General features: G+C 44.9%; 1 protein-coding gene across 1 annotated transcript in view; it reads right to left on the reverse strand.

The window, feature by feature from the left end:
- Positions 1–22,754, reverse strand: part of LOC138301044 (lysophosphatidic acid receptor 6-like) — a 33,441-nt gene extending 10,687 nt beyond the window's left edge. The window contains exon 1 of the mRNA XM_069241081.1: positions 22,589–22,754. The gene's annotated coding sequence lies outside the window, so the exon portion shown is untranslated. The remainder of the gene's footprint in view (positions 1–22,588) is intronic.
- Between the last annotated feature and the right edge of the window lie 3,577 nt (positions 22,755–26,331).

Here is a 26,331-nt window from a genome sequence, read left to right on the forward strand (position 1 = left end):
CGGTTTAACACCGTCCTCCAAAGTTAGAATCAGGCCCATAGTTTTTATAATCTAGCACAAGGGTGCAATGCATGTGCCCCATGGGTGCAATATACCAGCCCCATCAACCAACCACATACGTAGAGATGATAAAATGCAGAAACATATGACCCTGCGGGTGCAACACATATGCCCCAGTGCAGTGGTTCCCAACCTTTTGACTTCTGTGGACCCCCACTTTATAATTACCGGAACCCTGGGACCCCCACTGACTCATTATTGAAGTCCGGGGACCCCACCACTGAGTCATTACTGAATGCTGGGGACCTAATCTTTTAATATTAAATTTTCTAAGCAGCCGTGGACCCCCTGAGGTGGCCTTGCAGACCCCCATGGGTCCCCGGACAACAGGTTGGGAACCACTGCCCCAGAGAAAAGGTTTGAGCGCAAAGAATATGCCCCATCACCAGCAATAGAAATATGGTATGGGCGCAACACACGTGCCCCATCACCAGCAACAGTGAACACCATCTGAGCGCATTTATTATGCTCCAAGACGTGTAACAATTAGTATGGTTTAGGTGCAACACAGGTGCCCCATCACAAGTAACAGTAAGTAATTTTTGGTGTAACCCAGTACAATTAAAAGCAAGTATGGTTTGGGCACAGTGCAAATGCCCATCACCACCATCATGAATGCAAGTATGGTTTGGGTTGCAGGATCCCTGCACCATCACCAGAAACTGTAAGATCAAGTAAAAGTAAGAAACATATTGGCAAAAAACATAAACCCCACTATAAGTAACATTGGCATACTATATTCATCAATAATAATAATGAGTAAAACAGGTCAACCGCTCACTTGCCAAAGGTTCAGTGCTCATTCAGAATAAATAAAAGTAAAGTCTTTAAGAAACTGACTGTAAACACTGCTGGGTGATTCATCAGCAGTGCTCCAGATAGCTTTGGGTCTGAACTGCGTTCAAATAAAACTTCAGCACGCTAATTCTTTGATGTTTGCTAACTCTTAAGTGTAAATACAGTATTCAGTAGAAACAGGTCTCATCACGCAAGCAGGCAAGCACTTTTAAATTGAGTAGACTGTAGGCTGTCAGAAAGGCTGTCATTCTCCTGCTTTGATAAAGATATCAGAAGGGACAACTTCCTGCATAAAACCAATCCTCAGAAGCATTTTCCTCTTTTTTTGTGGAATACAGAAAAAGAAAAGAACAAGGAGAAATAAAGATAATTCACCTAATTATGCCTCCCCAGGGGAGGCGTAACATTTTGACACATTCCCAGGTCTACCACTAATGGTAAATAGGGGAATGCACCAAAAGCCATTGGTGGACGCGTGGGAACATCCATGCTCCACGAATGGAATGCCTCCCTGGGGCTGAGTAATGCAAGGCAGCGATTTGCCTTGCGTTATTCAAAATTTATCAAGCCACACAGAGCCAGGTGAAGTGGCCTTCTGTGGCTTGATTTGATAAATCTGACTTTAGTGTAGTGTCGCCCTTGTGCAACTGTGCGTGGTGCAAGGCTGATGCAACACTATGATAAACATTCCCCTCAGTACATTGGCCATAAAAGTGTGAAGTGCACACTCTGGGTTAGTGCAGCAACTTTCCCTGTGAGGATGCAGAAAATGATTGCCATCGCTCACCGAGCTCCCAGCCTTGCCTATGACTACACCAGGTAACTCACCGCTTGAGCACTGCAGGGAAGGGAGTCTGGGAGTCCTCTATGGTAATATTCCTCATAGGTTATGTGGGTAACCAGGACCAATACTGCAGTAACTCGACCAGAAAACCTGTGGGCAATTTACCACTCCTTTACCAGGAGCAGGGATATTGCTAGGCAGACTGCACCAACCTTTGGAGGAGTAACAAGCGTGCTGGAGACCACCACTTTGATACCAAGTGTCGTGGAGCCACATGAGTGGCCCCTACTGCTGAATTAAGGGACTATATCTATAGCTCTATTCCAAATAATGTGGTTATTTCGTCATTGGTTGAGGTTGGGGGACAACAAAGGAATTTACTTGTGCAGAAAATTCACTTTAGGATCTCTGTGTGTTAGAAGGTGTACAGTACTGAGAGAGAACACAAGAGTCCAGATGTTTCTTTATTTTGCCTAGTCAGTGTAACATAAGAATTAAAGATTACACCTTACATATTATTAAGTAATAATAACTGTAACATTTACATTTCAGCTATGAAATGCCTAGCCCACAATGTATAGACAGACATAACAGGTTTCCTGTTTGTTTTTCACTTTTCAAAGCCATGCAATAATTGAATAGACGTCTTGGCTCTACAGACTTCCTTTGTGGCCAGTCGCAGCCACATTGTCTTTGTAAGAATTTTCTTTTTTTCTTTTTTTATTACTTTAATCAGCTTTGTGTCTACCTCTTAGTCCCTGTATGCATCATTGAATATTTATCTTTGCATATTGGATTGTTTCAGGTTGATTTATAAGTGCTGCAGATTCTGGTTTCCTCCACTTGCAGGGTTGGTTTGATTCATTTCTCATTTATTTTGTAAGGTAATTCTTTATTGCGGATTAATACAAGCATGTGCAATGCAGTGGGTCTCGCATTTGCTTGAGTTAAATCTATTGGCATTGTAAATTCATAACTAGAGTTTTCTTGACACATAAATTGGTCAACCATACCTCATAATTTGTTCTTTTCATGTCACAAAATTCCTGTGGCCCTGCATATAACTAAAGCACTTACCTTCTTCATCTATCTGCAGCCAAAAATTAAAATGTAGCTATTTTGCATCCTAATTTAAATCTGCCATGCTAATTCCAAAAGAATACCACTTTGACCACTCCACCATTAGAGTTGCTGGTTGACTAACACAATTCCCAAAACAAGACAGCCATTGAGAAGTAACGAGAGAAATAAACTAGAAGGGTCACCCAAACATATCAAGAGTGTTCAAACAGTCATAGTGTAATAAGGATGTTAGGTTAGCCTGAATCACAGTCATAATTGCAATAAGGAGAGATTAATAAAACATACACAATTATCATATAAACCCAATAAAAACCTTTATCACGAATAAACGTTTACATTAGACTACAATGCTCTGCTCAGAACAGCCCTTAGACAATACCACAATGAAAATAGTATTTGTAAGAAACATGGTTATGTTACCATATAGTTAGCCCCTACAGGGAATAACCACATGAAAATAAAGTGACTGAAAGTATTGCAGTGTAACCTTACATTTAGCCCCTAGAGCGTGTAGCATAGTACACATTTTCAGGGCTAGCAGGCCTACTGCAATGATTTCACAAACAAGACCCTTAAAACACAAATTACTCTCAGCTGAAAAACAAACGTTCCAACTACGAGAGAAATTAAAAAGACACTGAATGGAGGGAGGGTTATTATTTTGGAGTCCAGAGATGATCCAGACAGAAAGAGAAGGTTGTGGTGAACATTTTAAAGGCGATCCCATTGTCCTAGGACCACCACAGGCTGAGTTACAACCGAGTGCAGCAAAGGTTGCAGTATGTTGATTGTAATACTCAGAACAGCCCCTAGAAAACACTACTCTAAACATATCAATTGTACTAAAACGTGGTCATGTAACCATATAATTTGCCCCTAGAGAACATAACCTCCCAAAAACAGAACAGCACAAAGTAATATAATGTAACCATATATTTAACCCATACAGAGACTAATACCTTATACATTTTCAGACCTAGAAGGCCTTTTACAACTCTAAGGACCTTGAAATACAAACTACTCCAAGCTGTAAAACAAAAGTTACAGACATTACAGAGTTTTAAAAATGGATTGACTAGTGGGAGGGGTTATTTTTTTGGGGACCCAACTAACCTAGTGTGGGGACCCAGATATGACCTAATCAGAACGAGTTTGTCATGTTGAGCATTTTGGTGGTGGTCCCATTGTCCTAGGGCCACCATAGGCTGAGTTATGGGCAAAAATGTTTTGAAAAAGAATGCTTGCAAAGCATTATGGGGTGACTTTTCCTGAGTGCAGTGAATATTGTAGTATTGGCTCACAATGTGGGTTTCTGTGTTTTTTAGTAAAGCATTTATCAATTATAAGTGTTTTTGGGAAAGCTATGGAGCGTGAAGGGCATATACAAAACAAATTACTCTGATTAGGTAAGTGTGAACAATGTGACCAGAGCTCCAATATTGCCAATGAAGTTTGCGATTTTTCTCTGTTGGAGCTGTGAGCGTTGTGAGGACATGGCATGCAGCACAAAATGGAGAGACAAAAGAAAAAATAGTTCGCCCCACTGAAGTATATTGGCATACGTGCCATTATCCATGTAGCGTGGTCAGTCTGCAAGGCAGTACCAAAACCGCCCCAAAGCAAGACAAACGTAAAGCAATGACATCAAGGGATTTTTGAAAGGCAAGCCCACGAACGAGTGAAAGTGATGGGCGTAAAGTGGGTGTGGTTAAAAGCTCCCAATACTTACAAAAGGTCAAAGCGCTTGCGCGCTCAACCTAAAAAAATCAAACCATATGTACACCACAAGAATTAAAATACATATAGTCAATAAATTAAAACAACACACCTGAGGGCATATTTATACCCCATTTGTGCCAAATTTGCGTCTTTTTTTTGGACATAAATTTGGCGCAAAACTAACTCCATATTTATATTTTGACGTTAGACCCATCTAACGTCAAAATATTGGAGTTTGCACCATTTTTTACTTGCATGAACCTACCTTTCGTCAATGAGATGCAAGGTAGGCGTCCCCATCTAAACAATGGTGCTAATCCCATAGTCCCATATTTATCCCCCACATGCTAAAATGATGCACGGGTGGGAGAAAGGGCTAAATAGTGGTGCAAACCTTGCTTTGCACCATTATTTAATGCCTGGGTCACACGAGGAATTAGGGGGCCTATGGACCCATTTCCATGGTTAAACACCATCGAATGGGTCTACAGGTGCCCTTCTCAAGCCCCAGGAACCACCCCACCCCCACTGGAGGATGCGGAACCCCATCCTAGGCAGGTAGCTTAAGTATAGGTAAGAATTTGCTGGCCATTGGGGTGGTGGGCATGACTCCTGTCCTTTCTAAGACAGGAGTCATGTGGTATGGATGGTTTTTCGTCAGAAAATGACGCTAGGCTGGTTAGAGGCATTTTGCCTCTAACTAGCCTAATGTCATTTTTTGGTGCAAAACCCCCTTCTCCCATATCGGCACATCCACCCGGCTAACGTATTTTTTTTTACGCCAGATTGAGCCATTCAATAAATTTGGTGCCCGGCTGGCATCCTGGAATGCCGCAAGCTAGCGTTATATTTTTTGACACAGAACTGCGCAAATGCAGTTTTGCGTCAATAAGTATAAATATGGGCCCTGGTTCATTAAGATGCATGTAGTGCGTGGATCCAAATTAGGTTAAAACAGTGATACTGAAAGTACGGCCCAGAGGCTGCAGGCAGCCCTCCTGACCTTTGCATGCATCTCCCTTGTCAACAACCGCAATGGGCTGTTTTGTATTAAATTCCACACTAACATTAAAAAATGTTTACCTAAACAGGCTAGCATTTATTTACAGGTTAACTGAAAGTAAAAAACTGATGTAACTAGGTTGTCCTGCACCACTTAACATTGGGAACACTTTCATTTTTAAAGATATCTTGCAGAAAAAGTGTAAACATATGATAACGTCTCTTAAGAATTCAAAAAGTGTATTTCATGAAAATGCAGAACTGTTTCACTTTAGTAATCAGATTATATAAGTGCATTGAGAAGTTGTTTTTTTCAAAAGTGATAATTTTTTTAACATGAATCAATCTTCCCCCACCCTGGCAACAATGCCATAGAGAACTAAGAAGTGAGTCAGTCATTATGTGACCCTTTGGGTGCCCTAGGTCCCTATTATACATGAACAACATTATAGTTTATTAAATCAAACACAGGAGAAAGTTTTGTACAGTGCGCATCCGAAAGTCCTGTATTTCGAGTCCTCTTATATGTGATAATGGAGAGAAAGTGGAAAAATCGCAATTGCATAGGGACACGCAATTTTGTAAAGTGGGGACGCCGGGATTAAGGTTTTCAGGTTTCACATTGTGCAAATAAGCCACTAGATGTATATGCTTTACTTCTCCTAAACAACCTTACCTCCTACACACCCCAGAACCAACCCTATCCCCCAACCATGACCGCCACCTTGTTGGCATCAATGCGGCCCTCGGTCACATCACAGAACAAAATTTTGGCCCCCTAGAAAATCTTTGCAAGTGCCTATTTTTAAAGGAAAACCAAAGTCATTCTCTATAATGGCTGCTGTCGCCGCCTCACTTTAAATACCATTTGGAGCCGGAAGTCGTACTTACCAAAGGATTGACGATTCACCCTTCTGATTTGGCTGATCTGGATGATTTGTGGCCCATACTGCAATTGGTTACTTTTAAAATAATGCCTGTGGAGTAGGATCTCTAAAGTGCAATGTAAGACAGAGAATAATGTAAATTTGACATGAAAACTCTCCTTGAGCTATGAAGCCCATACAGGAATAGTTACAAAGGGCAAAGTCTGATTACCAAGGGCGAATTATAAGGTGCAGTATAGGAACAAAAAAAGTTAAACGTAAGATCTCCATTTGTGATGATTACAGCACTAACCAAGCACCGAAGTGCAAAGAAGTGCAAAAGCCTGTTTCACACTCCTCGTCTTTGGTGCCGTAACGGTGAAGAGCAGGATCCGAAAGTGCAATATGGGACCAGAGATTAAATTAGACAGGAATGCACTGTTTGCTAAGAGAGCAACCATCTAACTTGCAGTAAAAATTGTGTTTCCATGCAGGTGAGCCAGATGTTATACTCATTTAGGAGCACCATTACAGCAAGTCGACAAGATCTAATCTAAAGAGCTCTCAAAGCAGGACATATCAGTTCCTGTCTCTAAGGAGTAACCGCCGGGCAGACGCACAAGAAGCGTAATACACTTTCAAACAAGCCGTAAAGGCGGCAGAAGAGGTCTGGCCAGATTTGCTTCCAACCTGGAATCAGATCTTTGGATGGAAAAGCTCCCATGCGAAATAGAAGAAGAGAATGTTGGATGATGGCTGAGAAGTAAGTTGTTTGGTATGGTTGAGGGCTCCAAGTAGTGTAAGACTGGAGAATTGACCATTCATGTCTCTGTCGGGCCAACTCTGCTTTTTCTAATGACCAGGAGTGAGATTTGAGTGCCTTGTTAGTATTTTTTTTAATGCAATAAAGTCTATCTTTGAGTCCTATACTTTCATCAGATTTAAATTGGTCATGGCATGCTTGGGTACAGTTGGCCAGGAATACCATTTATTGGACTAAGACTCCATTTTCATCCAGCACTGGGCCATCAATAAGTCTAATGGTGCAGCTCTGAGTTTCCAGCACAGTTTCATAATCACACCCCACCTGACCGAGGCTTGATGGAATAAGCCAAACTCCACTCTCACCTGTGGTTGAAAAATACATTGCAGAAGGCAAAAGATATGTTTGAAAAGAACAAATTGAAGCTGGTTCAGGATGGAAGCATTGCTCCCTTTTAATAATTCAGAACCATAGATGAGTGAAGGGAGGAATTGTGCCCCCAACAGCTGAAGTATATAATGCTGTGAAGAGCTTCTAAGAGAATTGTAATTTATTAGCCAGTCCTCTCCTTTACAGTAAGTGCTCCTTGTATGCTAGTCTGCAGCCAGTGCAACTCCCAGGTATTTATAGGGTTTGGCCTCCTCTATCTGCTTACCAGCCACTTTCCACTTAAACTTGCTCTGCTATGCACTTGGGTTTGCTGAAAATCAAATCACTTTAGTTTTGTTCTAACTAAGTTCCAGATCCAGCTTTCCAATATATTCTATCAGTTTGGAATGTGAGTGCAGGAGGCCCATCTGTGTCTGGCTGAGCAAAACTATGTTGTCTGCATATTGTAGGCATCAAACTGGTTTGTTTGCTAATTTGGTGGGGGGGGGAAGGTTGCTTACTACTTCCGACAGTCGTGTGTCTAAATCTGCCATGTAGATGTTAAATAAGGTAGGCGAGGGAACACACCCCTGCTTTAAGCCAGTTCATGTGGCAAACTTCCGGGTGGTTCTATCGCCCTTGCTGATTTTAACTTGTACCCAAGTGTCTGTGTACAGACTGGTCACGACCTTCAGTAGCTTGGGTGGTTCTCCTCAGCTGGCCATCTTTGCTCAGAGGCGATGGCTTGCAACCCTGTTGAAAGCGGCTTTCAGGTCGATAAAGCAAGTGTAAAGGTTTGAATGTTTGCTTCTAGCTTTTTCGACAAGGAGGGTAACTGCAAGCAGATTGGTCATTGTGTTCATTCCAGCCCTAAAGCCCGTCTGCATTTCTGGAATGGTCTTTGCTGATGAGGCCCAGGCTTCCAGGTTTAAAAGTTGGAAGCAAAGACCTTGGCTTCGACAACCATCAGGGTGATTCATCTATAATTCACCGGATCGGACCGTGAAACAGATTTAAAAATGGGGTGCAGAATACTGCCTTTCCATGATGTCAGGAAGGAATTGGTGGTGAAGGCCTGATTAAACAGTGGGGTGAGGTACGTGGCCCAAAGTGTTGATCGAATTTAAACAGGGTATTTGGAAGGCCACTTGGGCCAGGAGCCCCATCTCATCTCAATTTCTTGAGGGTTATCCACACTTGTGAGTCATCTAGAGATGTTAATGGCAAAATTTCTGCAGAAGGATTTTTTGAGTTTAGAGCGGCGATGGTCATTGCCTTTACTGCAGAATCTCCTGAATATACCACTGTTATATCCAAACCGCTTCCAAAATGCCTACATTGTGGTGATGAAATTTGCCATTAGCAAGGGAATTAATTTCAGCCCAGAAGTGTTTGCTGTTTTTCATTTTTCTTGCATAAAGAATCTTTGACCATACTTGAGTCTGGTGAGATTTTTAGCTGCCCAGATAGCCTTTTTGTAAGCCAACTTATAGTTGCTATTTGCTTCCTCGTGGGTTGACCAATCTCTGTGTCAAATTTCCAGAGCTTCCTAATCGCTCTGTTTATTTCTTTTTTCTTCAGCACGAGTGATGCTGATAACAAGACTGCCCCTTTCTTGATGGTATTGGGATGTTGAATGAAATTAGTTAAAAAATGAGCTGTGAGCGCCGCTAACAGAGACTCCCGAGAATATGACAGTAGAGACCCTTGTGTTGAACTCTGTTGAACTACAAAATTGGATATAAAGTGCATAATTGACTCAGCCGTGAATAATTGACTACTTCCAAACTGAGCACCCAAGATTGTTGGTGCTAGGTGTCTTGAGTAGGTAATTTGCCTGAGGGGCTTTAGGTGGAGACTGCAGTAGATCCACATGCCGGGCGAAATGATCGCATTCCACTCTAACTATTATGCTGTAATGAGTTATCATAGGGAACAGCTCTGTATCTACAAATGTATAGTCCAGGATTGTGGAGGTTTGATTTGTTATCCTGGTGAAAGCTGCTGGTTCATCTTGAGAAAGACAGCCGTTAAGAGAATATAGGCCAATAACACATTCTTTCCCAAGATGGTCTTCTCTAAAATAAATTGAGATTACTAGAGGGAATTTTTTGACTGGCACCCGTGGGGGGATTTTGGCTTAACTGTGCATTACTTTTCAATCGATGCATGTTGAAGTCCCGTCACAGGAGCCATCGGACTTGGGGAAATGTGTATTGCAAAGATTTAAGTATTGCCATTAATGCTTTTAGTTTTCCCGCTTTGCTCTTCTGATTCAGGTGAATATATATGTATTACAGATTTAAAAACTGGAATCACTATAAAACGTTGATGTTGAAATGCTGAGAGTTGAACACACTGTCCCCATGTTAGCCCCAAATCAATTTGTTCTTGGTGCCATTGAAGGTAAATTCCAATATATATTGACAGGCCTCCTGTTGCTCTGCCAGCCTTAGATATTGTTTTCACTTCTAGGTGGGATTCCTTGAAGCCTGTAATTGGAGCCAGCTTTTCCATCCAATTTTTCTGCAGAAGCAGAATGCCGAAATTTTGAAGAAAGGTGACAAAGTCTTCCTCACCCACCTTGCTACTAAGGCCATACATATTCCAGGAGCTCAATGTTAAAGGACGGAGGACACTACTGCTGACCTCCAATTTTGCATTTATGCTACCCTTGTACCTCCTGATGCAGCCCTCAACGGGTTTTCCAGGGAAACTTGCCTCATATAATTTGGGGTTCTTGAAGCAGTGATTTGATGGATCCAAAGATTCTGCAACATATATGTTAGTTGGCGAATGGGGCCTATTGCTGCCCTTAACGCCCTAATGTTATAAGTGCTACTCTTAAATGGCTGGCTCTGCTGTGGGCAAAGGGGGTTTGGATAAAACTCTGGGGCTGGCCTTCTCAGTTCAATGCCCCATTCAGAAAAGATGTCCTATGTTGCCATGCTACTGTGGCAATCCTTAGGTTGGGCCAGGTAACAAACGTTATTTCATGCCCAGCGATGGATAGATTAGGTTTAAACTGTACATGTTCGATATGCTCTGATTGGAAGTGTTTGAGATCATCTAAAGCCCAAGCCAATTTTAGGATGGCAGCCCTATTTAAAGTATCATGTCTTCCTCTAGTCCTGTAACGTGGAATCATTTCAAGCGTGACTAGTTCTTGGTCAAAGCCGTCTTCAAGTTGCTGAAAAGTCTTGTGGCTGATCTGGCTGGCATTTTTCCATCAAACTTTTTACTGCAAATATTACATTGATATTATCAATGATGTTATCAAAAATGTCATGAGTACCATAATTTGTGGGGCAATTAGTGAATGGAGAGAGCTCAAGTTATATTTACCTTAGGGCACGAGTTATAGTTATTCGAGATAACTATAACAGGTGAATTTCTATGGTTTTGTACGTTTAAACTGTGAGCCTAACTATAACTTGCCGGCAATCTTTGTTTTTTTAAGTGAATTTCTATGCTTTTTTTTATTCTATTTCCAAACTAAAACGTCCCTGTGGCTTTAGGATTGTTTTCAGTAAATTTCTACGTTTTTTTTAAAGTGTAAAGTATTTTCATTACTATACGTTAATCCAACCACCGCCGCTTATAACCACCCAACCTTCAGTGCGGAGGGGGTTGGCCGCAGGGCCTGGCCTGTGGCCAGACCCTGCTGCCAACCCCTCTAACCACCCAACCCCATGCTGCGCATGGTCCTTGGCCATGTGCTGTGGAAGTTGGCCGCAGGTCCAGTGGCCCCCCTCCCCTGGCAGATTTCAGCCCCAGGGACCCTATTCCCTGGGCCCAGCCTTCTAAAATAATTTTTGGGGGGGTGTAGGGGCCACATGCCCCCCCTAGCCCGGCCGATTGTGGCCCCAGGGACCCAGGGATATGACCACAGACACACACACTTGAACCCTCAACCTTCAGTATCCGGGTCTGAGACCTTAACCACTAGGCCAAATGTGACTCCTTAGCATGTGGTGTCCAGACGTAGCTATGATATTGAACCCAAAGATTTTGAGTGGAAAAATACTTCAATGTTACATCACTAGGAATGTTTAACAGTCAAAACACTGGAAAATAAACGGACACACTGCCATGAGATACAATGATTTGAACCTTCCAGTCCAAGAGCTTCACCATTAGCCCAGAAGTGACCATGGTCTTCTGTACAACAAAACGTAACTATAACTCTCTTACCAAACATCTTGCTAATCTCACTCTTTGAATTCAGTGTATGGAGAAACCATTGCAATAACAATCTCTCCCTCTCTTTTCCATCCCATTATGGCATGGAGGAGAGAGAGAGAGAGAGAGCGAAAGAGGGAGAAAGAGAGAGACAGAGAGAGAGAGAGAGAGAGAGAGAGAGATGTGTGTTTGTGTGTGTGTGTGTGAGACAGGACCGTGGGGAGAGATTGAAAGCTCCGCGGCCCTAGCCAGTTCCACACGTCCTGCGGGAGCTGGCATTGCTCCCACAATCAGGAGCTGCTTTAAATAGCAGTACCCTGCTTGCGGGAGCAATGTTTTCACCTGTTTCCCCGCATGCATACTTGCGTGCAGGGAAACAGACGAAAACGCTGCTTTCTACAACCAGGAGCTGTTTGACAGCTCCCACTTGCAGAAAGCAGAGTGTGTGCTATGACTTGGCGGCATCTGCCAAAGGTCCCACCAAGTGAAAGCAAACAGCTATGTCCTGGGATGACCCTTCTCCAATGTTGCTTTTAGCCCAGGGAGGTGGTGGTCCCCAGGGCCAGGCGTCCACAGCGGACCCCCTGCATTCTTTTATTATAGCCCCCCGGCAGTCCCCGGGGCTGTGGGACAGGGGGTGCCCCCCTTCTTTCAATTGAAACTGTGCTCTGGGAAGATGCTGGTCCCCAGGGCTGCAGTGAGGGCTGGGCAGCTCCCCCTTACTTAATTTCATTTTGCCCCAGGGAGGAGGTGCCCCCCCCCAAACAATTGAACATTTGCCCCAGGGAGGTGGTGGTCGCCAGGGCTGGGGAGGGGGTGCATTCAATTTTATAATCCTCCTGGGGAGGTGGTGGTCCCCGGGGCTTCAGTACGTCCAGGAGGGGGCCCTGTGCCCCCCCTCCGTATTATTTCCATGCCCCAGGGACCTGGCCCAGCCGGGGGATTTATCAAACAAGCACGGAGAAGAGAGGAAGTCGGATGCTTTGTGTTCGTCCAGATAGAAATGAAGTGATCCATGTGAGGGTGTTTTGCCCTATGCTGAGGGCGTGGAGTCTGTTGATGAGGGTGTGGTGGGAGATAGGGTTGAATGCGGCAGAGAGGTCTATGAGTATCAGGACAGCTACTTCTCCATGGTCCAGGACAGCCCTTATGTCGACTGTGGCGGCGATCCACGTGATCTCCGTGCTGTGATTTTCACTGAACCCAGATGGGGATGTTTCAAGGAGTTGGTTGAGTTCCAAGTAGTCGGTGAGTTGCTTGTTGATGGCCTTTTCAAGCACCTTCACAGGGAAAGGAAGGAGGGAGATTGGTTTGTAGCTTTTTGAGGATGCTGGGGTTGGTGAAAGCTTCTTCAAGAGGGGTCTGACTTCTGTGCGTTTCCATTCGTTTGGGAAGGTAGCTATGGAGATGGACATGTTGAGGATGTAGGTGAGTTCTATACTGATGGGGTTGGCGCTGAGGTTGAAGAGATGATGGGGGTATGGGTTGGTCAGGGCACCGAAGTGGATGGACGATATCATGGTCCTAGTTGTCTGTGCTGTGAGGGGAGTCCAGGTGGTGAGCATCTGGTCAGTAATTCTTGGTTGTCTGTGGTTGGCGGCACTGAGGATGGGGAATTTGGAGGGGTCAGAGTTGTTCTAGATTGTGGCTATTTTGCTGTGAAAGAACTCCGAGAGGAAGTCACAGAGTTGCTGGGAGGGGTGGATGGTGTTGTCTGAAGCAAGAGGGTTTGTGAAGTCCTTGACTATCTTGAAGAGTTCCTTGGTGTGGCTGGCCGCATAGTTGATGCGTTTGTGATGGCAGTTTTCTTGGCTTCTTTGATGCGTTGGTGGTATTCGCAGAGGGCTGCCTTGTATGTAGGTCTGTCTGAGGGGGTTTTGGAGGCCTGCCACTTTTTCTTGAGTTGGTAACAACTATGCTTGGAAGTCGTCAGTTCTGGGGGGAGAACCAGCTGGCTTGTTTTGAGGTTTTAATGTTTTTGGCTAGTTTCAGCGGGGCGATTTCGTCGGCGCAGAACGTGATCTAGGTGGTAAAATTGCAGACAGCCTGGTTGAGATCTGCTGAAGTTTTTGTGCTGTGAGGTACTGAGGGATTGGATCCATTGTGATTTGGTGATTATTCCCTAGTTGCGGCGGGAGGATTTGTTGAGTGAGAATATTTTGATATCCACCTGTGAGGGTGGAGTGGATGATGGTGTGGTCAGTCCAGGTGAGCTTTGTGGTGTGTGTGAACTTGTTCTTGTTACTGGAGCTGGAGATGGCTGAAGTATGTGTCTGGCTTTGTGCATGGGTGCAGTGACTAGTTGTGTGAGGGAGATGTTGTTGAGGTTCTCAAGGATGGTGGTGGTGTTCTTGTCTCTGAGGTTGTCCATGTGGAAGTTGAGATCACCAATCAGAAGGTAGTGCTGGGAGTCTATGGCCAGGGGGTGATGTGGTTGGGGATTGCAAGGGTGGGTGGAAGGGGGAGGGGAATGCCCTGGAAGTCAGTAGAGGAGGGTGCCTCTTACTGTGGTCTCTTCATCTGTATGTAGTTGGAAGTTGAGATGTTCCATGGGGGGTGTGGGGTCATCGGAGATGGTGCAGAGGATCATGTCTTTGAAGATTATGGCGATTCCTCTGCTGCGTTTGTTTGGGCGGTCCTTGTTGAACATCTTGTAGCCGGTGGGGGCTGTAATTGCGATGCTGGGGTTTGCAGATGGGCTGAGCCAGGTTTCTGTGATGAATGGCACGTCAGGGGCGAGGGTGGAGATAGTGTCCCAGATGTCAATAGAGTGCTTGCAGATGGATCAAACCAAGGAGGTCTTTGGAGGTGTAATGAAGGATAGTGGGAGGACCAGGGGTTCTGGCGCTGGGAACGGACGGGTGGACAAGTGCATATGGGCTTGCCTTTGGTGCTCCTCTGGCAGCCAGCAGTGTGCTCGCTGCGAGTGGACGCTGTGCAGTCGTGCAGCAACCTCCATAAGTAGTCCTGGGCGGGAGGCAGAGGGTGAGGCGGGGGAAAAAGGCAGAAGCGGGAAGAGCGTGTTAGCGGCCTGGGCCGGGGTCTGAAATGTAGCGCCTATACTACTAAACTAAAAATACCTTAAGCACCTGAGCCTAAAAAAGACAACAACTAAAAACTAAAGGTAACCTAAACACCTAGTGGAGCACAGCTGTAAGCAGAGTCACAATGAGGAGACCAGCAGGTGACCAGCAGGCTCGAGAACGCGTCTCTGGTGGAGCAGAGTGACAATAGAGAGGAGCCAGGAGGACAGCTGCGCATTGACCAAGGATGAAAAGGCTACTGTTCAAAACTCCGATAGGAATTAACATGGGAAATGCATGCTTTTTGACACCCCTTTTTTCTCAGCTCCTGCTTTACAGAACACTCTGAAACTTTCCACATGGAACAAGAATTACCTGCACACTTTTCTTGATAAATTTCGTAAAGATTTGTGAAACGGTGCCAAAGTGTTGCAACACCATCAGTGCAAATAAAAAAGGATGGTCAAAGCATTTCGGCCTTATGCCTTCAACTAGACCATAGAATCCCATCATCCAGATCGTCCTATTTAAAGTGCTCATAAAGGGCAGTCCCTCATTCCTGTTTACTACAAACAACTAGAACGTAAGTATCTTCGTTAACATCTGACATAAACCATGCGCCACAGTGTTGTCAGCATCATTGTAACGTACAAAACCATACGAGTGTGAAGAAGATGCAAATGCACATAGAAGCATGTGCTGACAATCTTATGATAAATAAGAATAAAAAAAGAGAGGTCAACTCACACCGTGATTGTGGACACTGAGAATTATGAGGGAGGAACAAAATGTTCTGCTTCTTCAAATTGCTCTGAGTTATTCCTAAGGTGATGTGTGCAAGCCACTGATGTCAGTTGACATGTTCAATCGGGTTTCAAGTTGAAGTGCAGATACTTGAAAGAGCAAAAGGCAATTGATGTAAATTCTATGTAGTGTGCAAGTACATGAATGCCAAGATGTAAATATCTCAATGCGTCTAGTGTTATGCTGTTGTCACTGGAGAATTAGTGGCGAGCTCCATGGAGAAGGACTCTCTTTCATAAATAAAATAACCCTGTTCCTAAACCCACCGCTTAACACTATAAACACCCTTACAACCCAATTCCTTTGCCACATCTAAACCCTAAAAACGACCTTACCACCCAATTCCCTTACCCACTCCTAAACCCTAAAAACAATCTTACCACCATATTCCTTTACCCACCGCTAAACTCTAAAAATATCCGTACCCTAATTATATATAGTTCCCATTTTGTTGTGAAGCCAGGCGAGTGGTAAAAGCTTGCATGGTAAAGGCAATGCATGGTGAAGGACGCAGGGTCGAGGCATTGTAATGCCTGCTTGCTAAAGGCTGCTTCCACACTAGGGGTCCTTGCACCGCAGGTTCAGAACCACTGGTGTATTTTAAACACAGGAAGCTAAGAAACGGATTCCAGTTCCTATTTGGGCACAACAATCGCCCTACATAAAACACTGAGGGGCATATTTATACTCCGTTTGCGCCGAATTTGCGTCGTTTTTTTCGACGCAAATTCAACGCAAAACTAACTCCATATTTATACTTTGGCGTTAGACGCGTCTAGCACCAAAGTTCATGGAGTTAGCGTCATTTTTTTGCATGAACACCTTCCTTGCGTTAATGATATGCAAGGTAGGCGTTCCCGTCTTAAAAAATGACTGCGATGCATATGCGTCGTATTTATACTCCCGGGCAAAAATGACGCCCGGGAGTGGACGGGTCTAAAAAACCCGCATTTGCGCCGGATTTTAGCGCCTGGGTCAGGGCAGGCGTTAAGGGACCTGTGGGCTCAGAATGAGCCCAGAGGTGCCCTCCCCTGCCCCCAGGGACACCCCCTGCCACCCTTGCCACCCTAGGAGGACACCCAAGGATGGAGGGACCCACCCCAGGGACATTAAGGTAAGTCCAGGTAAGTATTTTTTTTAATTTTTTTTTGTGGCATAGGGGGGCCTGATTTGTGCCCCCCTACATGCCACTATGCCCAATGACCATGCCCAGGGGACAGAAGTCCCCTGGGCATGGCCATTGGGCAAGGGGGCATGACTCCTGTCTTTGCTAAGACAGGAGTCATTTCAATGGGGGATGGGCGTCGTTAAAAAATGGCGCAAATCGGGTTGTGGCGATTTTTTTGCCTCAGCCTGACTTGCACCATTTGTGGACGCCCATACGCCATTTTCCCCCTACGCCAGCGCTGCCTGGTGTACGTCGTTTTTTTAACGCACACCAGACAGCGCCGGCGGCTAACGTCATTGAATAAATACGGCGCCCGCATGGCGCTTCAGAATGGCCAACGCAGTTTTCCGTCAAAAAGTATAAATATGGGCCTGAGATTATCACCGTCTTCACCAAAACAACAAAAGAAAAGGTGAAGGGAACAGAAAGTCAATGCAAGTAGCAACTCTACACTGGCCCAGAGTGATGAAACATCTCGCACTCAGCCTTTCAGGTCTGGGGTTAGCCAGATATTTCGATTTTACGAAAATTATATCGACAGTGTACTTACTAATGGGGGCTTTCAGCTGACCCTCTTTCTCCACTGGTCTGTTGTCGTGTGGTTCACATTTTGCTAGCGCCCATTGCAGCAGGCAACACAGGTAATGGGTGGGTCAGTCCACTTCAGCCATTGGCTAACCTCATTGTGAGTGAAGGCAATCCGCTCTTTTTAGAGAATGCACAATGTAGTTCCCTTCAGTACCAGAGATTCCTATGGCAAAAGGTGCTTTATGAGGCTCTAAAAATATTTTTGCTTTAAGCTGTTGTTCACATTTTATATTATCGAGGCCTGGGAGCCCCTCAAACAGAAAGTTTTTCGAAAACGAAGCTTTGACAAAGGTAATAGGCAGGCTGTCGATGCTATACCTATTGGCTTTGCCTGTTTTTTATATGGTTTGTCGCTGTAAATTTTTCTGAACGTGCAGACCTTAAAATGGATGACCCCAGTCAAAATGGCGTCCTGTCTAAGGGATGAAAGACTTCTATAATGTATCCACTTGAATGATGGGTGGGGAGCACTTCTGGTCACGTGGGCAGAGTTTGACTGGTTTCCTGGTTCACCATCTAGCATCATAACATTTAAGACCACATATCCAAAAGTAGCGGGACACGTTCAGGATTAGAGCCAAGTAGATTAACTCAGCGGGCTAGGTGCACGATGCGGAGATGTTAGCTTAATCTGCATATTACGGTTTAAACCTCTCAGCCACTGAATATTCATCTGTTGGTTAAAACACATCAGTGAGATGATCAATAATAACATCTATTATTAAATTACCCTGAAAGAGGTTTTAGTTTGTGGTCTGCTCTATGAAGTCAACATCAGATGCTGACACTTGGGGAGGCCTAATGGTTGGTTGTGTCTGATTTGCGGCCCCCCACTTCATAATATGCAAAAGTATTGAGCACCAACGTGCTGAAAGGGGTGAAATTACCAGCACACTAACATGAAGCGAGGGACTGCATGAGGAGGAAATTGTCAGGATCAAAAACGCGAAAGCGGGCTGCCACATTGGCACATTCAACATAGTAGGTACTGCCAGAAATCCCTGGGCTCTGGTGAGAGAAGGTGGGCAGGGTGACTGTGTCAGGAAAGGGCCCTTATGTAAGTGCCCCTGGCATCTCCAGCGATAGTGGGGAGGTACTCCTACCTGTGTCTGAGGATGTCAACTCTTGAGAGGGGAGAGTGCACATTCTGAGCAGTGTTTATAGTATTGGAGGGTTGAAGTTATATTGCAGTCCCATATGTATATGGCGCCTACTACCCTATGTAGGGTGCTGAGGCAGTAGCCTACATGGGTAGCATGCTACACCCTGTAGGGTATGTGGCTGGACGCTTGTCTTTGTTTTGATCCTATGTGGGAAGAGTTTCCATGTCACGTGTGACGACTACTAAGGTGCCATTGTCCTTATGAGATGCAGCACTTGGCAGGTGATGGATGAAGAAGTGTGAGAGCTAGACGTGCAGTTTATGTTTGTCAGTAATCTGGCAGCTTTGAATAGCTTTACAGGCCCCTTTACAGTATTAGTTATTATCATAGTCCGCTTACCTGGTTATTGGACAGGGTTGGCCTTTCGAGGTATTTGTTTGAGGTGTATGGTCCAGTTTGGAGAGGTCGAATATTTACATTCTCAGGTGGTCTGTCAGGGAGGCAGTGACGGTACAGAGATGGTCATGTTAAGGACTCCGACCTGCAGTAGTGCTCCTCAGCTGGGGAATGACTGCCCTGGGTGGAAGAGCTGGGGCTGTTTATGGTTTATCACTTATAAGGAAGGCGTGCTGTTGCAAGCTGGCATAATGTAGGGCTATTTGCTTACATGGAGCCTACTATCGACATTTGACCCATTCGTAAGCCCTCCCAACATTGGTCTGTAAGAGAACAGGGAAGTGAAGGAACTTTCCCAGGGCCGCACGGTGACATCAACGTGACAAGCTGAGAATATATCCAGTGCTTTAAATTGGCCGGTACTGTCCGAAACGGAGTGCCAGCACTTTTTTTATTTTAAGAGGGAGAGTACCTCCACTTCTCAAGAAAAACGTGATACTTTTAATTGGAGAGTACCGGCACTTCTCAGAAATAAACAGGTACTCTGGCGCAGAGTACCTGCACTTTTATTTTTTCCATTTCAAGCACTGAATATATCCCAGGTATCCGGCTTAGTCCACAGCCGGAAATGTAGCCACACCCTTCCGGTGCACACTGCTCTGACCTGTGAACCCAAACTAAATTTTGAAGACGGGGGTTGTTGGTGTTCTCCCCCACTCCAGATGAGTCTCCTTCGCCGCGTAGATTGTAGCTGAGAAAGAAACAAAGGGGCATATTTATACTCCGTTTGCGCCGGAATTGCGTCGTTTTTTTTGACGCAATTCCGACGCAAAACTAACTCCATATTTATACTTTGGCGTTAGACGCGTCTAGCGCCAAAGTCCATGGAGTTTGCGTCATTTTTTAGCGTGGACACCTACTTTGCGTTAATGAGATGCAAGGTAGGCGTTCCCGTCTAAAAAATTGACTCCGAGGCATGTGCGCCGTATTTACACTGCCGGGCAAAATTCACGCCCGGGAGTGGAGGGGTCAAAAAAAATGACGGCCGGCCGCTTTTGCGCCGTTTTTTAGCGCCTGGAAAAGGCAGGCGTTAAGGGACCTGTGGGCTCTGAAGGAGCCCAGAGGTGCCCTCCCATGCCCCCAGGGACACCCCTTGTCACCCTTGCCCACCCCAGGAGGACACCCAAGGCTGGAGGGACCCATCCCAGGGACATTAAGGTAAGTTCAGGTAAGTCATTTTTTTTATTTTTTATTGTGGCATAGGGGGGCCTGATTTGTGCCCCCCTACATGCCACTATGCCCAATGACCATGCCCAGGGGACAGAAGTCCCCTGGGCATGGCCATTGGGCAAGGGGGCATGACTCCTGTCTTTGCTAAGACAGGAGTCATTTCTATGGGGGTTGGGAGTCGTAAAAAATGGCGCAAATCCGGTTGAGGCGAAAAATTTGCCTCAGCCTGACTTGCCCCATTTTTTGGCGCCCAAGCTCCATATCCCCCTACGCCGGCGCTGCCTGGTGTACGTCGTTTTTTTCCACGCACACCAGGCAGCGCCGGCGGCTAACGCCGGCTAACGTCATTGATTAAATACGGCGCCCGCACGGCGCTTCAGAATGGCGTTAGCCGGCGCTAATTTTTTTCACGCAAAACTGCGTTAGCGCAGTTTTCCGTCAAAAAGTATAAATATGGCCCAAAGTCCTCTGAAGTTGTGTACCTTTGGCGTGAAGATGCACAGGCCAATGGGCAGACTTGGAAGAGATTAGACCCCATATTTATACTTTTTTAGCGCCACATTTATGTCATTTTTTGACGTAAAATTGGGGCAAACTTACAAAATACAATTGTATTTTGTAAGTTTGCGCCGCTTTTGCGTCAAAAAACGGTGCAAATGCGGCGCTAAAAAAAGTATAAATATGGGTTTAGATAAGGTCTGAAGCTGCGGGCCCATTTAAAACCGGTGAAGCGTGATAGGGCTCAGGGACAAGGTGACCTACGATTGGGGAACCTATAGCATATTAGAATCTGGGCGTTTGATTGGGGCTCATGGATAGACAATGCAAGAGCTGGGACTTCATTGTTGGCCCCCTACGTGATAGTCTTAAAACAAAAAAAACAAAAAATTGATTCGTTTTTTTTGGGAGGGAGTGGGATGACACTCTTCTCCAATCTTTTTTTAAGCACATCCATGTCTCTCCCATGCACACACAAACATTTCAGGCTAAATTTACTAATTTCAGGGCTACCTTTCCGCGCAAATTAAGATGTGCTTCACTTTTTGTAACACTGCGCTTGCACAAAGCCTTAATAAATCTGGACCTTCTGTGTGGCTTGTTTCAACTCATGCATGGTTATTTTTTCCTGAAATGGGGCTATTAACATTGACACTCAACAGACGGCACTTTTTTCATGTTTTAGTCCAAGTATGTTAATTTCGACCTCATGACCGGACAAGACCAACTTAATACCCATGGGCAGACAGTGTAACAAACGTTTCAGTCCTGAGACAAACAGTATGAAGGTAAATAAAAGGATTTAAAAGCCCATTGTGGGATAGTTAAGTCCACACACATAGGATGAGTGGCAGGGAAGGGTCCTAGTCTCTTGGTTAATTAACCCAGGGTTCTAATCCCAGCTTCTCCATTCTACCTGATGCTGTGCTCCTGGGCAAATCATGTCAACCTCACTGTGCCGTTCCCTCAGTTGACAAGATTGATAGTGTACTGAAAAAAGATAACCTGAGTGTGAAGGACTATGTAGCAAACTATGCATTGACCTTAAAAATGTAAAACCTTAAGGCACCCTCTTTTTTACTCGATCCCTCCATTTCTTGAAACGAAAGGATGGTTTGTAAATTGGGGTTCTTTTATTTGTGATACTATCTGGAGTGCATGGTGACCTTGTTTGTTTGTCACGGAAACGAAACCGAATATTACCTTAAAAAATGACTATTGCGGTGCACTCGCTGTACAGTGTAAAAATGACTGCATACGTTTAGTTATCTATCACCGAAATTCGCTTTGTCCATTCAAGCTGCTTTGGGCTGTTAATCAACTTTTACAACACGTCGAAACAACTGGATCTGTTTTTCACCTACCATTTTCCTCCTGTTTTCTTTTTTTTTGGTCCTAGCTGAAATCACTTATCTGAATGGTGCTTTTAAAATCCGTATGCCGCTTCCAGCAACAGTCCTGTGGCGCTGTGAAGAATGTGTTTTATGATGACTGCAACATTCAATGGGATTTCATTTCTAGACCACACAAAGGGGAAAGGCTGACTCAACTCCGTACCTGTGATGTGCTCGTTCCACCATATGTATGCACAGCGTGCAATAATCCAATGACATGCTACCACATAAAGCTATTAGTATGTATTACCTTTGGAGGGGAAATTGTGAGCTTTCCTCATATTCGCGGTGAAAGAGACATGAACAAAAATATACTTTTCAAGAAGGGCGGAGCTCAAAACCTGGAAAGTGACATTTTACTCTATCCTGAGATACATTGCCACAGAAAGTCTGCTTTAAGGGATGTCACGCGGTCCAATAGCCTACAAAGCAGGGTTCTTAAGTAGTCATGTCATGTGTGATAACATCCAGCCTGGCGACGGCGTCCTGGCTCTAGCATGTATTTACTTATAAAGTTAAAGAAGATATTACCCAAAGCAGAATGCAAATAAATACCCAGACCTAGACAAGGGATTTATCATATCTGAAACAGAACAACTTAAAATCTGTTATAGAAGGGCTGGCGCAGCCGTTTATAATGTCGAAGTCGATAAAAGAAGGAAATCACAACACATACAATTAGCTTAAGGCACATAAATGGGCACATTGGGTGGCCTATAAAGTAGGTATTAAATGGACAGTTTTACAAACTGCCTTACCGGGTGTAGATGGCTCAGTGTAACGGTCGGGACGGCAGAGGTTCCTGGCACTGGAGGCGGCGCGCGGGAGGATGCCAAGACCAGCACGAAGTTCTTAAACTTTAATTTTTAGACTACAGTCAGAGGTTCAATCACATCCTCCTCCAGTGCAGCAGATGAACAGGAAGACAGGCAGCAACCACAGCAAGCAGATATTCTGAAAAGTCCCCAGCACTTCGGTGCACGACCCGCCTACGTCACAACCACAAGCAGTCGACGGTCGATCAACAATCCCGGCCTACACAGCCCACTAGAGTTTCCACCTTGGCCTACAGCCGAAAAAATACGCGTGTGCTTTCTCCCACCCACACTGCTGAGCAGATGAGGGAGATGCAAGTTGTTTATCCACTCCCCTCTGATCTGTTTGTCCCTCTGAAGAGAGGGGAGGGGGCGGGTGTGTTTTTGTGAGGTGACATAACGCAAAACAATGTCACCACCATGTACAACGTGAAGAGGGGCATCCGAGTTTCCCATATCTCACAGATAGATATTTCTTTCCTTCGGCTTAATAGGGCAATCCCTGGACGAGTCAAGTGATAACTGCTTTATGTTTTGGAGGGAGATATAGGGCCTGTTTTATGAAAAGTTCGCGCCGCTTTTACGTCATTTTTTGAGGTAAAAGCGGTGCAGACTTACACATTTTCCCCTTAGGCTCATATTTATACTCGTTTTGCGCTAAATTAGTGTCATTTTTTTTGTTTACGCTAATTCAGAGCAAACCTAACTCTATTTATACTTTGGTGCTAGACATGTCTAGAGCCAAAGTTATGAAGCTTACGTTGTTTTCTGGAGAGGAAAACCTACCTTGCGTCAATGAGATGCAAGGTAGGCGTTCCCGTCCAGAAAAGGACAATATGGCCTTTGAGCCATATTTACCCCCCTGTGCTAAAATCCAGCACGAGGAATGGGGACCTTAAATAATGATGCTAAGCTTGCTTAGCGCCATTATTTAACACCTGGATCCGGGCAGGCGTATGGGGAACTGTAAGCAGATTTCCATGGTTGGATACCATGGAAATTGCCAACAGGTGCCCTTCCCTGGGCCCAGGGACACCCCCACCCACGCCAGGAGGTCACCTAAGGATGGGGGACCCATCCCAGGTAAGTCCGGGTGAGTATTTTTTTTTTTCCCAACACCCCTCGGGGGCCCTGACTTGGGGCCCCCTGCATGGCACTGGCCCCAGTGGCCATGCCCAGGAGACATTTGTCCCCTGGGCATGGCCATTGGGGTGGTGGGCGTGGCTCCTGTCTTTACTGAGAAAGGAGCCATGTCCATGGGGCTTGTGTGCCAGCAAGTGGCGCTACACTGCTTAGAGACAATTTTTTGCCTCTAAACAGTTTATCACCTTAATTTGGCGCACAAGCCCTGGTTCCCTCTAAGCCTCCCCAGCCCTGTTAGCGTCCTTTACAAGGATGCTAACAGGGCCTTAGCCACGGATAGCACCATTCCATAAATATGGCGCCCGGCCGGCATCATGGAATGGCGCTAGCCAGCGCTATACTTTTTGACGCAAACCTGCGCTAATGCAGGTTTTTGTCAAAAAGTATAAATATGGGCCTTTGTGCCTTCTGCTGTCTGAAGGAAGGAGACGCTTTTCAAGTACTCTGAGGGGCACAAACAAAAAGGCAAAAAATTAAAGACGATGCTTAGGCACAAACTGTAGTTTTGTAAAAATGTTAAGATGTAGTCTGTCGTGTATTAAAGGTCTAATTTTTCGCAGGGCAATTAGTCACTAGTGTATAGTGTAAGTGCTTATATTTGAGGAGTAAAATCCCTTGCGCATTTCACTTTATTAACATTTATTTTCTTTTAAGTGGTTTTGTGGCTTGAAGCAGAGGTGAGTGGTGTTCTAGGTGTTCCAGCGGATGTGCGATGTTGTGGACCGGTAAAATAAACATTTTCTTCTGACTGGACACAGCAAACTCGAGTGTTTGTAAAAGCCAAGGGAAAGTTACATTTTAGTCAGTGGGTTAAAAAAGGTAAGTTAGTTTTGATGATGTTTTGGACAATTTAACAGCAGGGGAAGGGATAAAGACCAAATCGAAGCAAAAATAAGTTCCAAGCAGACTCTGCCTTCCACACGAAAGCGCCTTTTTACAGAACACTATTGATTTAAATCTCAAAGATCAGGGAGCTGTATTTGAGTACTCATCGTAACACAAGAGACAAAAGTGAATTTAGCGTAGTGGAAGGTGTGGAGAATCCACATGGGCTTGGGTTAATATAGTTTTTTAAGTGACCAACACTTGCAGCTGGAACCGGGGCACAACCTGTAAGCCACAGGGTTGAATACTGACTAGTCCACTCACTGCGTTTGCCTGTTAGTTATCTACAGCGCTATGAATCCACTGCTTGGGTAGATCGTGCTAAGTACAAACAAGCATTTACAATGCATCCGGTCTCGCGTTTGCTCGTGTTAGAGCCGATCGCTTTGTAAACTCCTAACCCGACTTTTCACCTATCGGGCAAAAGTGCATTTAAGTACGTAACCCGAAAAAGTGAAATCAAGTAGGTAAAGCGCTCGACTTCTGCCAAGCGAGATCGGGCTCGTAAATTAGTTAAAAAAGAAGTCCACGAGCCCGATGGAAAACAGCGAGCCTCGCATGTTTTCTGTACTTGGTCGCTGCGCTGGAGGAGGGCTAGCCACCGGAAAAGGCATGCCATATGCGTGCCTCGACTAATGAAAGCAAGCCGATTTAATTAGGGAAGCCCACGAACCAATAAAAAGCACTGACGTGAAGTTGACAGTGCTCGGAGCCCTTTACTAAATACTAAAGAGTCTCCCTGCTATACGCATGCGCGAGCGCATGCAAAGCAGGCTCGACCCTAAAAATGGCTGTCGGTGCATATGCTATACATGTGTGGACACATGCATGGAGGTGAATTTTAACTCATATAAGGGGTTCTGACTAGCTCAAAGAACATATGTTCATTCAGACTTTGTGCACAACGGTTTTATGTGCATTCTAGTACACAGTGTAACTTAAAATGAGCAGTATTAAAGATTGTGAAGTTGTCTGTACAATACAGATGTGTAAAAATGTGTGTGTACTAGTGTGATACTGCGCGGATCCTTAAGTAGGTAGAGAATGTTTGTGTGCACAAGAATTTACATTTACAAAAAAAACAAGTCTGCATATATTTGTGCATTGACTTTTGTTGCGCAGGGGTGTGTCTTGGTGCATACTTGCAAAGAAATACATGTTTCGAGTGTTTTGTTGTGAGTATGTCCATCAGAATGCATGTGCTTATTTTGGAGTACGTTGCACCCACCTCAAACTAGTGTGCATTTAAGTGCCATGGGCAATAGAGATTAAGGATGGACATGTTTCACCTCCATAGTTTTGATGTAAGTTTCCACCTTTTGATTGTTGTTTTGCTGAGAGTGTCCTGATGATATAGGTCTCCATCGGTTGTGATCCTTGTGATGCAGCGAGTTATTTTTCAGTATGCAGATGCTGTGAAGATCTGAAGTATTCTGATGTGGTAAGTTTTGTGAATGACTGGGCTTCTATGCACCACAGTTTGATTATGCTGAGAGAATTTGAACATGTTTATTTTGAGTGGTGCGTTTTGTCCAGATGACTGACACGTGCGCGCGCGCGCACACACACACACACACACACACACACACACCCCTCCCCTCCCCTCCCCTCCAACCCAGAGCTCAATCTGACAAGGTAGCTTTGTGGGAAAATGCAAA

This window comes from Pleurodeles waltl, chromosome 6 (genome assembly GCF_031143425.1).
Source record: "Pleurodeles waltl isolate 20211129_DDA chromosome 6, aPleWal1.hap1.20221129, whole genome shotgun sequence".
Taxonomy (NCBI): domain Eukaryota; kingdom Metazoa; phylum Chordata; class Amphibia; order Caudata; family Salamandridae; genus Pleurodeles; species Pleurodeles waltl.